This window comes from Excalfactoria chinensis, chromosome 1 (genome assembly GCF_039878825.1).
Source record: "Excalfactoria chinensis isolate bCotChi1 chromosome 1, bCotChi1.hap2, whole genome shotgun sequence".
Taxonomy (NCBI): Eukaryota; Metazoa; Chordata; class Aves; order Galliformes; family Phasianidae; genus Excalfactoria; species Excalfactoria chinensis.
This window is the reverse complement of record NC_092825.1, coordinates 64380281-64396235: the sequence shown is the minus strand read 5'-3', so window position 1 is coordinate 64396235 and position 15955 is coordinate 64380281. Positions and strand designations below refer to the sequence as shown.

The 15955-nt window shown below is 43.4% G+C and overlaps 1 protein-coding gene across 3 annotated transcripts in view; it reads right to left on the bottom strand.

Annotated features, from left to right (window-relative positions):
- Positions 1-15361, bottom strand: part of RASSF8 (Ras association domain family member 8) — a 74149-nt gene extending 58788 nt beyond the window's left edge. The window contains exon 1 of one of the 3 annotated variants that reach the window (XM_072327213.1): positions 14935-15361. The gene's annotated coding sequence lies outside the window, so the exon portion shown is untranslated. Of the gene's footprint in view, positions 1-11213; positions 11233-14934 lie in introns of those variants that run through there. The other 2 variants (XM_072327217.1, XM_072327216.1) reach the window with 2 other exon arrangements.
- Between the last annotated feature and the right edge of the window lie 594 nt (positions 15362-15955).

Genomic DNA, 15955 nt, shown 5'->3' with positions numbered 1-15955 from the left:
ATCCAACCAGCAAGAGAGAGTCAGCCAACACAGTATACATTTTAATCAATTGACCCCAAACGGAAACAACTTGAAAAGGATTTATGACAAAAAGAGTTCAATTTACAGCAGCTTTAGCTCACAGATACTAATTTAAGAAGATTACTAAATAATAATGCACGCTGTTCTACTGGCACATGTCAATTGTTACTGTAAAGGAAGTGACAAATTCTTAAGTGAAAAAACACAGAAGACGCTTCATATACAATGATAGATACTTCCAATGCACAGTTCCTGTGACAGCATAGAAGCCTCCTCAGCTACATCCCTTCGAATACAGAAGCACACAAATGCTGTTATGTCAAGCTACATCAAAAGACAACAGGATTTATAGGTGTTGCTTGACTAGTGAACTTTAACAAGCACTTAAATCAAGTTGATCCCTCTAAGGGAAGTACACCGTCAAAAAGCCATTTCTTTCAGACTACCAACAGGAGTGGCTAAGAGACTGCCAGAGTAGGCAAGCTATGGAAACATTTGACATGTTCAGAGTTCCCAGATTCTTAAATACTCTTTTCCACCTAAAACCTGCTATTCCAACAGTACATTGCATGCACACTGTCTCCAATACAAAACCACCACATTTGGCAACTGATGTCACTACAGCACGCTCTCCAGGGACTAGCCTGTCCGTCCCTCTTCCACAGTATGATCAGTAACAAAGACTTACGGCCCCAGACAATTAACCCTGACCTCCTAGACCTTCTTACAAGAGCATACAGAACATCCTGTAAGACAGCTTTGCTGATGAGCCTGCATATTATCCTGAAGCAAGTACTACCAGTGTACTTATTTCAATCCCAAATGAATGCATTGGAACAACACAACCCTATGGTCCCTGGGCATGCTACAATTAATTCTTCTTTACTCATTTGTTTTCAACAGGAAAATCTCAATCAAATTTGGCAACACATTGATGTAGAACAATACCTGTGTTCTCCCATTCCTGCACACAATAACCTATGTTGTAACCGTACGTCTGCCTCCACAGCACTGATTACTGCATTAGGGAAAAAAAAACCTTGGTAGTGACACGGTTCCACTGCAGCACGCCTCAGCCAGCAGTGACCACTGACTTTGGCGTGAGCATAATGTGTATGTATGATTCCATGCTCAGACTTCAACCACTACACTTCAGGTGACAGGTTGGTTAGTGAATAAACCAAGAAGCTATCAGTTAAATAAGTCTTACCTTTTTATTCTTTCTCACTGCATGAGTTAGGTAAATTACTCAAAAAAAACATCTGACACTGTGCAGTGACTTCAAATCACCATCTCATTCCAGCTCATAAGACAGAAAAGTTATTACCAGGATAGAAAAACATCAATGCATATGACCAAACAATCAGCAATAGATACCAGAATGCACTGCAATCTAAAATTTCATTTCATGTTTCCCATATTCAATATAGGTTCCAATAAATTAACGTTTCATTCACTGATTTGAATGAATCGTTACTTACACAGGACTTTAAAATTCAGGTGCCTACACATAATTAAACACTATCTGTTATGCTCGTATTTACAGCATCAACCCTTAGTCTTGCAACTGCTGAGCATTTTGTGAAGTTCCTTTCTATCCTTAGTCCTGCTACTTTCCCCCTCTACTTCATCTACTGCTCTTAACTTGTACATTTACTTAATCTGTAAACCAGTATAGTGAAATTGTGAATAATTAACTCACTGCCATCACCTGCCTCTCTAGAACTTTATTTACTAGAAAATGGTAATTGAAAGGAAGGTTTCCACCTGAAAGGTACACCAACCCACCTATTCCACACATCTTACATGAGCTGTGTACAACTTGTGCATCAATCAAAGGGAATCAAAGGGAAATCCTCCCTAAAAAAAAAAAGCCACTCGAATTATTTGGGTGCATTACTAGGTACATCCTTTCCCCTCCCCCCACACATACACTAATCAAGGGTAGACACAGCATTTGAGACTAATCTCATTACTTACTTACAGATAGATCTGTATTCAGTTCCTTATTATGCCTCTCATCATATGAATGTACAAACCAAATTTTGCTAAATCTTGTTCAAGGCAAGGTACTTTCTCTTCAAAATTAATGCATCTTGAATTACGACCTCTCGTGCTTGCTAAGTTTACTGCCCTTTTTTAAACTAAAAAAATAAAATCATATGAGACTTCATCATATTGTACCACCTATGCTAAACTCCCTTGAAGGGCAGTTTGAGTTGTTTTGTTTGTTTCTTAAATCTGCTACATTGAAGCACAGAAACATTTGATTCTTTAAGAAAACTCAGCCTCCAGAAAGCTAGGAATTGACCTAAGATTTAGAGAAAGGTCTCAGCAATTTGCCCCGCTCCAGCTTCTTAATTAATCATTCTGCAATGGCTAGGAAAAGACATGAAGAATGTCTAGGATTTGCTCTTTGTTAATCCAGTAGAAATGCTATGAAGGGGGGAAAAATGTGTTATTAAGGGCCACTTAGGAGCAAGGATGCATAGTGGTCATATAGTACCATTACCTACTTAAAAAAAAATAAAAAAAGAAAATGAAGGACAACACATCAGGTTGAAAAGAACATGTTGCGTGCTCTGCTTCAGACTCTCAAAGCAATGCCAGCACTCAGCTCAGACCAAATGGCTTTCACCAGCTTGGTCTTGAAAACTGACTCAAGAGATTAACGTGCTTCTCTAGAAAGAAATGCGTTGGGTTCCTTAGAACTCTGTCTTCCAGAGATTGCTTACTCAGCCTAGTCCCAAGCCAGTGACAAATCCTGATCTTTCTCTTCATTAAACACTTTTATTTACACCACACTTCTAGCGAAGTTCAGTGTCATTTCATTACTTTAGTTTTCAGAACATTTAAAGGATTTTCTTAAATCACAAGAAATACCCCATTATTAACACTTAATGCATTTTTAATCAAGCCACATTCACTTAGAAATTAGTCACTTGTAGATCTACACAAGAGGAGTTGAAATCTAGTCTGAGATGACAACTATTGTTCTGATTCAGTTTGATAAAGCTACTGGGTTTCTTACAGCCAGGTGCCAGCAAGTAGAAAAAAATCAACTTGAATTTCACTTCATTACACGCAAGTAAGTTTATACTTCTTTTTGTTTTCCTCCCCCTCTGAGGTGTGAATTGACACAAATTGCTTTCCCCAATTTGAGAGAGCATTCTAATCTGTTACCACAGAGAAAAGCAAACAAACACACAAAAGCAAACTTGCACAAGAAGTTATTTGTGCCATAATATTTGCTTGTGGATAATGGCTTCAACACCTACACCAAGTCACTGTTCACCTCATTCCCTAACACCTGCATTTCTGATGCTGCAAACGCACTAAGTCAATAAAGGCTGGCACTTAAAAGTATCTCATGTGAAGACCAAAATTTCTACTCTCTGGTAAAGTTTCATTTTTTTAATAATATATAGAATAAGCTGACAACGTAACATTTTTACATGCCTAAATAGACTCATGCTTTACGTACATCTGTTTAGTACAGATAATTTCATAGATGTATCCTAGATTTAAGAAGCAAAGAAAACAAATGACCTGAGATTTCTGGGATTTTCAATGATCATTGAGCAAAACCTAGCAAATAAATAAATAAATAAATAAGAAAGAAAATAAGCAGCATAGTATCCATCTTGGAACGTTAAGCCATGACCACAAGTTCACAGGTCCTTTTTTCCATCCTGCTCTTCAGGACAAGCCAGAAAAGGAGAAGGCAGGCAAGCTGGTACCACTCACACAGTTCAACAGCAGCACAGACAGCCAGAAATGGAAAGACAGTCAACGTGAAAAGATAGGCTTCTTTCCTAAAGTCTTCCTGCAGCACAGGGGACTGCAAAGACATCCTCATGCTCCCATCAATTGATACTAAGAACAAGCTCCAGTAAACAAATCCAATTTAGGCAGAGAAAAATGTTTCATTCACTTCCCACTGATGATTCTTCCTCAAAAATCTTCCAAGCAACTCATTCTGCAGAAGCTTATGAAGAAATTCACCATCTACCTTCACAGCTCTCAAAGGTACAGTTGCTCTGCAGCATACAAGTACCAAGACTGCTTTACAAACACAATACAACTGCTAGAATCAACAGGAAAAGCTAACAATTCACTAATACATGAAACCAATTAACAAGCTTGTAATGTAAATATGCTCTTCTAGTTAGCAGTTTTGACATGCTGTGTCCACTTCTAGACAAACCTTTAACACCTGTTCCTTAACAGGCCATTCACAAAGTGCTGTTGTAAGACATACCATGAGAACGTTAAACATCCCATTTCCCACTGAGATTCTCACCTGCAGAGAAGCTGTAGTTCAACTCTGTGCACACAGCAATCCCAGTCAAGGTGTTAGGTAAGTCACATTAGCTTATAGCTTTTGACAGAAGCACCCCCTGGCATCATCCAACAGCCACAGCACATAGGCACTGTTACTAAGCTACCGTGGCTCAGCTGAATGGATGCATCTCATTCAATCATTATAACATCACATCCACAACTTTAAGGCTTCAGAAGAGCATCCTGAAGTTATGCACTTCAGAATACTGACAGAAGTGTGTGGTTGTGTTGACCTACAAGTTAAGCACTTGTTATAGCAGAGCAAAACTTCATTACAGTGAAATCTCACAGGGACTGCCAACAGCTTCCCTTGTCTGAGGAAAAGACATGAACATCAGCCATTTGCTTAAGGTCTAATTAGTCACCTAGTAGCTATACTGACCTTCTTCCACATTTTCATGAAGGGAAAAAAAAAAAAGCCAGAGAAACAGTGGTTAGACATCCAAAGGTGGCTTGTCCTGTAATTTTGTACTAAGGTTTGCTTTATCAATGAGTCACCTCAGATAGCTCCTTGATACTAAGACCTAATCACAGATATTCTAATCTGCCTACAGCCCTTGCAATTCCAGCCGGTAAGAGAAGGCTTGGTGCTACCGCTGAATATGGCAACTTCACACACAAGACAGCCAAACAATGCCATCCCTTGCTTCTAAAAAGCAGGGGGGTGGAGAATTGTTTTTTAAATGAGATCTCAGTTTCAATTCACGTTGGCTTCATTTTATAACTGAGCTGCTTGGAAGCCATCACTTCCTTGCAAGCACCAGACCTGAAACAGAAGTTTTTGGGGGGCTTGGGCCTCTGTAAGGTATCACAGCCCATAGCTGGAAAGAATGTGGTCTATTTACAAAAGGGGCCCATGTTGCCTATGTTGAGCAATAACAACCATCCTCAAGACCTGGGGAATGAGAAATACCGTATCTGAGGGCAAGCTGGAAAGCCATTACTCACCTTTCCCCCCCCCACATCAGAGAAGTGCAAAACCTTCTCTGGAATGTGGGGAGGACATTTCAGCTATTACAGCTCAGTCTTCCCTAGTTTAATTTCACACTCCATTATAACAGAACTGTCTTCTGCTTACCACATGCAGACAGTTCTGTTATAATGGAGTGTGAGAAAGAAGAGGTCTTAGGAAAAAATAGCACACACCTTGAATACTTTCCTCATCTGTATAACAAGATAAACATTACGGAGCTTAATTTGAAATAGTCTTCCAAAGAAATACAGTTTGCCTTGACATCATTCCAGACTATGAAAGTAAATCATAGTCAGAAAGCACACATGCAGGCTGCTTCAAAAGTGATACCTTCTATTTCCACAGAAACTACAACAAACATAACAACTCTATTTGACAGAGCAAATTCTGTTACAAAACACCCTTTTTCAACATAGTTACCACCATTAGCCATGCATTTTCACCAGAGGTGAACAAGAGCTACATGTCACACTTGTAAAAATCTCCATGACTCTCTGGTATATGGCTTGTCTTTCATATCACTGTCACTGCTGTCAAAACACCACCACTCACCACCTTACTGTGCTCTGCTGGTCTCCATAAGCATTCACCAAGTGTTGATGAATGTCAATGGATGCCATTTTTTTTTTCCCCCGTATGGCAGAATTCAATGATACACTTTTGCTTCCTACGCACTTCCATGTCAGATGCTATTTTGTCAGACTGCCCCTCTACTGCCATCTGTCATACAGCAACAACAGGTTAGGGGATACAGTTGGGAAGGCTCAGCCTCTACTGCCGTAACACCAGCAGGTACCTCTGACGTTCTGGGCCAATGTAATAAAATAGGAGGCATTACTTTCTGAGCAGCCCTCATATACAGCTAATCACTTAAGCTTATGAAGAAGTATCTAGAATGACAAGCGTAGTAGACAGTACAAAATAGGAAAAACATAGCCTTTGTGTGCATATTTAAGTTAATCCAGTCATCTTCTCTGCTACCCATAGAATAAAAGCAAATACGTTTTCAGAAAAGAAAAATGTTTAGAAGCGACAGAATTTCTCAAGCAACCAGAAAGCCATAAGTGTAAGAAAGCTTCCATATATTGCCTTCTATTCATAGTACATTTTTATCTTATAATTCATTAGAAAAATCAAACGATAGTTTAAAGTCCTCCATTTCTATGCAAAACTCAATTTAAATTGACATGATGTTACCGCAGCAGTAGTTTATGCTCAGGGAGAGAGAATTAGTGCTCTTATAAAAAGTAACACAGAAATATTATGATACAGACATCACTGCAGAGACTTACCCTTTTCACCGAGGGCAAATATTTTTGCTGTGACAAGTAATATACAGAAAAGACATCTACCTGCCATAAGCATTTTAGTATAAGTTTCAAGTTTAAAAAACAAACTTGAGGAGCTTGGCTATATTTGGCTACTGTATACATCTGTCACGGTTAATGTTTCTAAGCAGCTCACTGCAGGAAAAGTAATCAGAGGTGAAGAGTGAAAGGGAAAAGCAGCAGCGATGAAACTAAGCATCATGTCAGGAAAGATAGCAACGTGGCTAGAGGTCAGTGAAAGACAAGGAGAAGGAGGGGAAGAATTCTGGAAGATTCCTAGCTTGACTTTCCTATAAGGATAAGTTTAAAGAAACAAGCACTACCTTCTGAGGGGCAGAGGGAATGCATACTGACAGGATGTCAGCATCACAAGAGGACAGGTGTTGGGTGTAACTTAAACCCAGCTCCAGGGAAAGGGAATGGCAAAGCAAGCATCCCCCACCAGGCCCCAAACTGCTTGGCAGTGAAGGACTTAAAGGTATGTCTCTGTCTGCAGCTGTGAGACTGAGCTGTGAGCATTCTGGCATCTGTCTTCCCATAGAAAAGCAAATGCTACACCACAACCAAAGAAACACCTGGAAAGCCAGCGGCTCATGAACAAGTATTTAGGAAGACCCACAGCAGAAGAGGAAGAAATGGCAGTGCTTTCAGACATGCAGCATTAAGACAACCTCTAATTATAGAAGCATTAAAAGAACAGCAGCAAGCAAGTACAGCAGAAAACTAACAACACAGGGTTTAGGAAGGCACATTTTCAAACGGCACACTGCAAATTCTGTTCTGACAAGGAGCAGAGAATTTGGGCCATGAAACTGTCTATAGCAGTTGACACATGAAGGTGGCTGTGATGGACTGTAAACTGGACACTGGTCAGGAAGACAGCAGGCGGCACTGTGCCTTCAGCCCAACTCCAACTGTGCCATGAGGATGGATCACATCCACACTTAGCACCCTTACATTCCCACCCCAATGGAAACAGAGAGCTCATGTCTCGCTGAGCACCTGCACAGGTGAGGATCTCCACATACTACTGCAATACACCATTGCTGACCATTTGTTCTGCAGCACATTGGAACAGAAGGCTGGCAAGTCCTAGGAAACCAAACACTCAGAAAAGTTTGTCTTGCTGAAAGCTTAAGTAAACCAAAAACACCACTAGAATACCTTATAAAGCGTGGTTCTTAGCTGAGTGCTCTGTGATCTTATCTAGGAAGAACGAGCTTCTTCCCTTAGCTTCTGATACAAAACATGACCCCTCCTGCACAGAGCTTCAGTTACTGACAGCAGACACAATCAAGCCTTCTTTCTCCTACAGCACATTCCATCTCTTGAAGGTACTCTTATCTTCCAGCCTTGCCTGCAGAGACAGCAAGCTTCACTGCTTAAGAAATTAAGTCAAAGGTAAGGTGGCCAGTTTTTTTTCCCCCCCACTGGTAAGTCTCAGGCCTAGGGAAAAAATGCTATTTTCATTCTAGAATTAGAAGGACGGACTGAGCTTTCTTGCACCAGATGACCCTTGAAGATGTCCATCCTACTCGTATTAAAGGAAATTTTCCAAGACTCTCATATAGCATAGTTTAATCCCATGGACTGCTGCTGTCTTTTATATTAGGTCAGTTGTTTTCTCGTCTGTTCCCAGGAAACAAGGAAAGGTCACATACCACAGATAAACCTTCCACATATCAGTTCATTTTGTTGCCTTCTTAAGTCCTTCAAACTCGGAAGAAGCAAAGCCCAAATACTTTGTTTTCTGTTTATTTTCTTAATTTATGCTGTACCTCATTTTGAAACAAAAGCTAAATTCATAGGCTACGAGTCAACAAGTAAACTGATACATAAATACATGAACTGCAGTGCAACAACATTGGAAATAAGAAGAAATTACTCCCCCATTCAGATAATTTCATAAATTCATGTTAATTCAGTCTTTTTCTGACAGATCCCATTCACTGGAACAGGTTCCAATGAAAGATTTTACTAAGCTATTGCCCCAACTCCTTCAGAATCAATGTTGCCTTGTATGATAAATAGCCTTTGTTATCTGTTTGGAGTATCAGGTTACCAATTCCAATCCCATTAAGAGCATGAAAGGACTGTGTTGTATTCAGTGACGTTCATTACTCCTGCTGTTCATCTGTGCCAATTCCACTACTTGAAATACATAGCATCAAACGTGCAGCTATTCATTAAAGGTTTCTGTCCTCATTCCCAATGAAACCAGCGCAAAGGCTTTGACTGATGTGGAACGTTGGATGAAACCCAAAGCAAGCGCACACACCACACTGAGGGAAAAATTCTGATGAGTGAGGATGTGTTTAAAAGAGCCACACAATCACTTTCTGATGGGCAATGACAAGGGCATTCCACTACTGCCTTATGTTTTTCTTTCCATGTCAGTTATTCCAAGCAGAAAGGCTAATTAGTATTGTTAGCCATTCCGTTTCAAAGGCACATTTAAGCAACTGGTACGTTGGTTCCCAATATCATCTTTTAGATATTAGTAGCTCTGGCATATTCCTATTTTATTCTCCACAAGGACTTGAACATGCATGGACATCCGAGTTCATTATTTATCCTTTCTTTCATGTATCAGAGAGAAGCAGGATAAGCAGGGACAAATATCTCTAAAGATCTCACAAGTGTACATGCACTGATCCGGAGACCAGGCAAATCTAGTGTAAAACAGATGTGAGGTACTACAAGCATTCTCCCCTCTATTTTCATTGATAATTGCTTTCCTTATTTCCATCTCCACCCCTCCCCTAACACACCACCACACTAATCAGTGTTAGCATTCATCTACTAGAGAACAACTATACATTCACTAACTGCCAAATTACATGCGGCTTTTCTATAGCTTTAATGTAAACAGGAAATACAAGCTGAAATATCTACTTTTCAAAAAGCAACAAAGAACACTTTGCTCTCAATCTCAGTTTATTTAGGAGGTGGTTCCAATCAGTGTAGGCACAGCAGGAATGAGGGGGAGAAGGAAAAGCTGGTGCCATTTGTTGAAGATTCCCAAACCAGCTAGTGACAAGAACAACACACAGACCTGTGACTGCTAAAGACACACTGTCTGCCCACTTTGGCATAAGATGCATAACGTCTGGCTGCCCAGCCGAGCAGAGTTGCAGCCTTTCCTTATTCACACTCACAGAACTGCTGACCGATGATAAAATACAAAGTTTCAGAAGGCTGCTCCAAAAACTCCAAGCCTCCATTGAACGATGGCTTGAAAATGTTGTCAAACACTTCAGGAGTCCAAAAGTCTTCTAGCAAAAAGCTTTCCATTCAGTTGAAACAAGTCACAGATCCCAAGACCAGAAGGAAACTTGCAATAAAGAAAGCACCAACATCACCTCACCATTTTAAAACCTAGAGATGCAGCAAAGTGCATGCTCAAAATACATCAGGTACTGTCACACTAGGGGGAATGAGACACAAGGTTACACCTAATACAGCCTTCAAAGGCAGTAAATGAATTCAAACTGCAACCTCAGCCCCGGAGCAAGGGCAAAAGCTGGATGGAAGTCAGTTACATTACATATGTCTAAAACTTCCCTCCCCTTTCCTCTCAAAGAGGTAGTAAGGCATTAAAACCTGACATCTCAATGCACAAAGAAAAAGCACAACTGCTTACACTGGGAGAAGAACAATCCTCTCAAAAGCAGGAGTATTACTTAACAGTACAAAGGAGCAACACTACAGCAGGACACTGTTTGAGCTTACCTTTAGAGCTGTGCCATTTGCTTGCTGACAAAAAACAACTACTGAAGTATCTCACATTTTTCCCAATACAAGTGTCCTCTTAGTGCATCTGTATGACCACTTCCCACCCATTACAAAGGAAAAGCCTCTTAACTGAAATACATAGTACTGTTGATGCAGTAATAGCCCCAGCCCCTAAAAATGAATGCCAACCCCACAAAGAAAAATGCCAAGGATATTCAAAACTTCATGATCATAGATAGAATCACAGAATAGCTCAGGCTGGAAAATACCTTAAAGATCCTCAAGCCCAAACACAACCTAACCATACTACCCGAATAACAGCCCCTGCTCAATTGTGTCCTCACAGCCCCTCTGGTAAGACTCCCCTCAGTTCCACTATCTGAGACTACTGAAAACACCGGGCATGACTTTAAGATCTGGTTAGCAACTACAAGCTGAAATCCATCTTGCACAGTGGACTCCAACATACATAAGAATTTAGGTAAAAATCAATTATAATACTTAGCATTCGGAGCATATTACTGTATCATAATACGCATACCTGTGTACACAATTCATCTTTTCATTACTATTACCTGCTACCATAGGTTGAATTATGGAGTGCTTCCCAAACTCAACCCGACACAGTTCACTATAATTTACTCCAATATTAAGACAGGTGACTTCACCAGTAATGATTTTCAACTAAAACTAATTCAGCAATTAATACTGCTAACTCTGCAAACACCTGCAAATTCTGCTAAATATCCCACACATTTCAGCAACAAAGAACTTGCTAATATAACCTGTATTTACTCATTTAAATTACAGACCTGGTTTGCCACATTCAAAAGGAAACCGCAGAGATGACCTTCCGTCCTCATTACTATTCTTGTGCTAAAGATAGCATAGAGAGTAAAAATAAACAAATCGCAACAGCATTAGGAGTTAGACAATGTCATGTTGAAAGATTCCCTAAACGATGAGCCTTATCCGCTCCTGCCAGCAGGATGGTTAGTGGGGAAGGTGGCATTTAAGTGCTCTCTAGGTGATCTCTTCATAGCAGGCTCCATTTCCAGCTGTAATCACTCTCTGGCCTTCACTGGATGCCTGAACGCTCTGGAATAGCTCCACTAAGTATTTAAGCGGACGGATGGTACAGGTCACTGGAACAAAACTCATTTTTTCTCTTGGCCACGGCTTGCTTTCAGTGCATTCTTTTGAAGTCTGTGCCACTGAGGAATCAACAACAGCTGAGAAACATGTGTTATCATACAACACTGAGCACAGCAGCAATATTGCACAGCAAGACACTTTTGTTCAATAATCCTGGACTATTGGAAAGCATTACAATGTCCTTTGTTGTCTGTAAGCCCTTTCTCCAAGCACGGTAGGAAAGAAAACAGATTCCTCCTCCCTTTAAGTAGTAACTCCAAGTAAAAAGGTAAATGAAGTGGGTTTCTCTCAAGTGCCTCTCAGTTCCAAAGGCTTACAGCACAAATTTCCTCATCTCCTCTCAGATACATTCTCCTATCTCCATATTTAAGTTATCACAAAGACAACTAGATGCTTATTGAGACTGAGCAAAAGTAACAACAAGAGGGGTCCGGCCTACAATCCCTGTGGCAGCTGTGACAAGGAACTGTAAGGTACAGATCAAAACCATCTTCCTTCCTGTGGCAGCACAAGGGCTCCAATCTGAACTTGACGGGTAAGAATTGGGGCAAGCAGAAGTACTGCTCAGCTTGGTACGCACAAGCAACTCTCTCCCCTCCTCATGTTGTATCAGTACAGAGAAAGGTGCCATCCAAACATCACAACAATGGCAGGAGAAAATACTGTGAGTACAGAAAGCAATGTGAGTACGCCGTAATTGGCCAGCAAAACTACTCTTGCTGGAGCTGAGATCAGTATGCACTTTGAAGGATAGAAAGAAATCAAGTATTTGCGAAACTGAATTTGAAGACAGACTGCCTGCCTAGACGGTGACAGAGAGGGGCTCATAGAGGCAGAGGCAAGAAGAAAGAAACTTGTACCTACAGCTGCATAACAGTAAGTTTCTACCGAGAAGTCTCTCATTCACAGCAGAGAAACACTTCCAACAGGATCGAGCCCGTTGTTTACAAAGGCTACAAACCTCAAACGGCACAGGAAGGCGAGCACTGAGATCATAGTATGTCACGTTAGACTGTAAGGTCTTGGCTTGAGAGTTGTAAAATCCAACCTTTCAAGAAAGCCCCAGAAAACCACACAGCATTTACATTTAATTTCAAGATAGAGATCTTAAAGACTTAAGAATCTCAGCAAAGACCTAAAATTAGAAAGAAACAAAAAACCCACGTACTAAGCCAATCTCTTAATTACAGAGCTCAAGACACAGCCAAGAGCTGCACGCATCCCACTGGGGGGGTCCCCGGCCCATTCTCCACCCTGCAATTAAAGCTCATAGGGTTTCTTTTTGGAGAGCCTGAGAAGTAATGAGCAAATTCACACCCCAACAAGGTATCACAGATGAAGCGCGCAACATTCTCGAAGTATACAAGTGATAAATAGAACTCGAGGCTTCAAACTGTGACAGCAATGCAAAAATCTGGTGCGCCGTCATTCAAAATAAATACCGATCAAGAATTCTGCTTTACAGCTTCCTAAGAACAAATATTAGCACAAGAATAACCGCCACCTGAGCAGCATTCCAAATCACAACCAAACAGAGCGATGCATATGGATAAAATTATCCCTAAAAATCACGTGTAAGAATACTTCAGTTATTCAGAAAGCCTCCATGTCCTATAAGGCACAGCTAAGATGTGACAGTAAAGGTCACACTGCCATTCCATGGCAAAGACACAGGAACAGGACCCACGGTGCTTGGCTCTCAGCACAGCTTTACAAGATTCAGACTTCTTGCTAACCATATTTGGTTAATTTATCCCCATCTATTCCCCCCGATTACAAAGTTTCTCATCTCCAGGAAAGAGCAAGAAAAAATAAAAGCAAATCACACAACTGTGGTCAGGTCCCGTTAGGCTTGTGGGGGTGGGAAGGACAGAAGTTACACAAGTGTAAAAAGCAAATCTGAACCTCAGTGCCGTTGTAAAGGGCACACAGCTGAACACTACAGTGACAAGCAGTCATTTCCGCTCCCCCTGAGCCAAAAAGTCATTGGATACACAAGGAATCGCTAACATAAAAATAAATGCTTCCGGTTCAATCCCCAGCCTATTTCATTATCAGCTATAATTAAACAAAGTTCGGAAAGAAACTGTAGCTTCTCCTTTCTTTAAAGGAAGAGAGACAAATAGGGCTTCATCTGCACTTGAACCAGGTAAACCTGTGGCCTTAAGGAACAGAATCTATCAAGAGGTAACAACACAGCCATGAGCCACAGAGCTCCATTCAGACCTAGGGAGCTGACCTCATCTTCCCAAACTACACATTCCCTACGGAACCAACAAGTCAGGCTTCACTTCCACAGTGCCTAACGCACCTGCACCACCACCCAGCCCAATACTTGCGAGCACTAAGCCCCTGCAAGCAGGTGTCTTGGGAAGCACAGCCTTCCCAAGGTGTGCTACAGCACCAACACAGCTCCACTCAGTCCCAAGTAAGGTGTTAACGTGTCAAGCTCTGACACATCCACAGTTTCTGGACGCGAGGGGTGACAGGTGTAATTCCAGAGGGGACGCTGGAACCCATCGCATTCCCTCTGCTCTCATCTCCCGCACCAACGAAGCCCACCAGCAGTGCTGAGCTGCGAGAGCCCAATGCGCTGCTGGCATAAGGATTGCAGCCCCTCACTAAGCACGGACAGGCCACCCCAGCCCAGACGGGTCCCGGATCACCACAGCCGCGCTTCAGGGCTGCAAAGACAACGAAGCAGGATCCATCTTCTACCTTGCAAAGTTCTGCCTCCCGCTGCACTGCTCCTGCCCCAGCTTTTCTCAGCGTCCCCCCAGCTCTCACCCCCCACCAACAGAACGGAACCTCACACGCTCCCGCTGGCTCAGCAGCTTTTCTTTTAATCTTTTGCTCACTGTGGGGAGTGAAAGAAAGGAGGAGAGGTCGGGACGGGAATAAGTGATTAATCACGAAACGAGTCGTCACCGCCTGGAGAGGAAGGGAGGAAGAGATCGAAACCGAACGGTCCACGTCGCAAAAAATCCAGAGAGGAAAGTGAGACCCTCCCGCTGGGGACAGCACGGGAAAGGACGAGAGCTCCCGCAGAAGCAGGGGTGCGAGGAAAGTCGGTGCTCAAGTCTCTTCCCAAGGGCGCAGAAAACAGCCCGTACCTCCCAACGCGGCGCTCGAAGCAAAGCAAAGCCCCAGCGCAGGGCAGAGAACGGACGAGGAGCGAAGGAAAGAACCAAGGGACGGAGGGAGCGTGACGGGAAGGAGGCACGGCACAGCGCGAAGAGCAACCAAAGCGCAGAAAAACCGAGGGGAGCTGGCAACGACAGCGGGAAAGTTGGCGGCAGAGGGGCGGAGAGGGCGGCGGGCTGGGGACCCGCCGAGCCCCGGCACGCAGAGCCCGAGGAGCGGCACGACCAGACTTACCGCTCCGGCGGCCGTCCCGCGGAGGCTGCGGGCAGCGCCAACGGCTCCGGCGGCCGCCGGCTCCGCCTCACGCCTGTGCCCCGCGGGGGGCGGCGCGGCCGGCCCGGGGCGCAGCGCCCGGGGGCCGGGCTGGGCTCGACTTGGCTCCGGCGGCGCCGCTCCTCCCCCGGGCCCGCCGAGCGCGTAGGTGGGCGCGCGGCTGTCCCCCGCGCCGAGAGGCGGCCGCCCCCGCCTCCTTCCTGCCTCTGCCTCGCTCCCCTTCACCGGGAGAGACATGTAACGGAACTGGGACGCCAGCACGGCATTGTGGGAGCTCTTAAAGCCGCAGCCGCCCGCTGCCCCCCGCCGCCGACGCTCCCGGCCCGGGGGCGGGCAGGCAGCCGCAGCCTGTCAGGGAGAGAGGCGCTGCAGCCCCGCCGAACGGCGCGGCCCGGCACGCACAGCACCGGCGCCCGGCACGCTCCGGCTCGGAGGGCAGGCCGAGCTGAGCCCTCGGATGAGGCGTGGACACGGCTCTCCCTCCTTCTCTCTCTTATTTTTCTTTAATCTCCAATATTTTCCTATTGTTTCTGGAAAAAAAAGGAATGCCTTTGTTGCTTATTTTTAACTGAAAGCCGGCAGGCAGTGTTTGCTATTGTTTCTGCCTTGGGCTTTTGATGATGGAAAATTCCCCGGAAAAAATAATAATAATAATAATAAAATAAAATAACAACCCAGAGCAGCGAAGAGTCTTATGCAGGAGGCTATTTTTGGCACCAAGAACTTTTAATCAGTTGTGTGTTTGTACAGCTTGGAATCGGAAGATGCCTGTTTCTAAGACAAAAAGGAAACAAAATGATTCACAAGCGTTTTCTACTGTCTGCGTGCGCTTGTACAGGGCCTGGTGGTGCCTCCCCAGCAGCAGTGCTGCCCGGCTTTGGCCAGGGCCAGGCCTTTGCCCTATCAACCCTATGGCACATCAGGCTGATGGTTTGCAATGGAATCTCTCGGAACTCTTTCAGCTGTTTCGATTACCGCTATC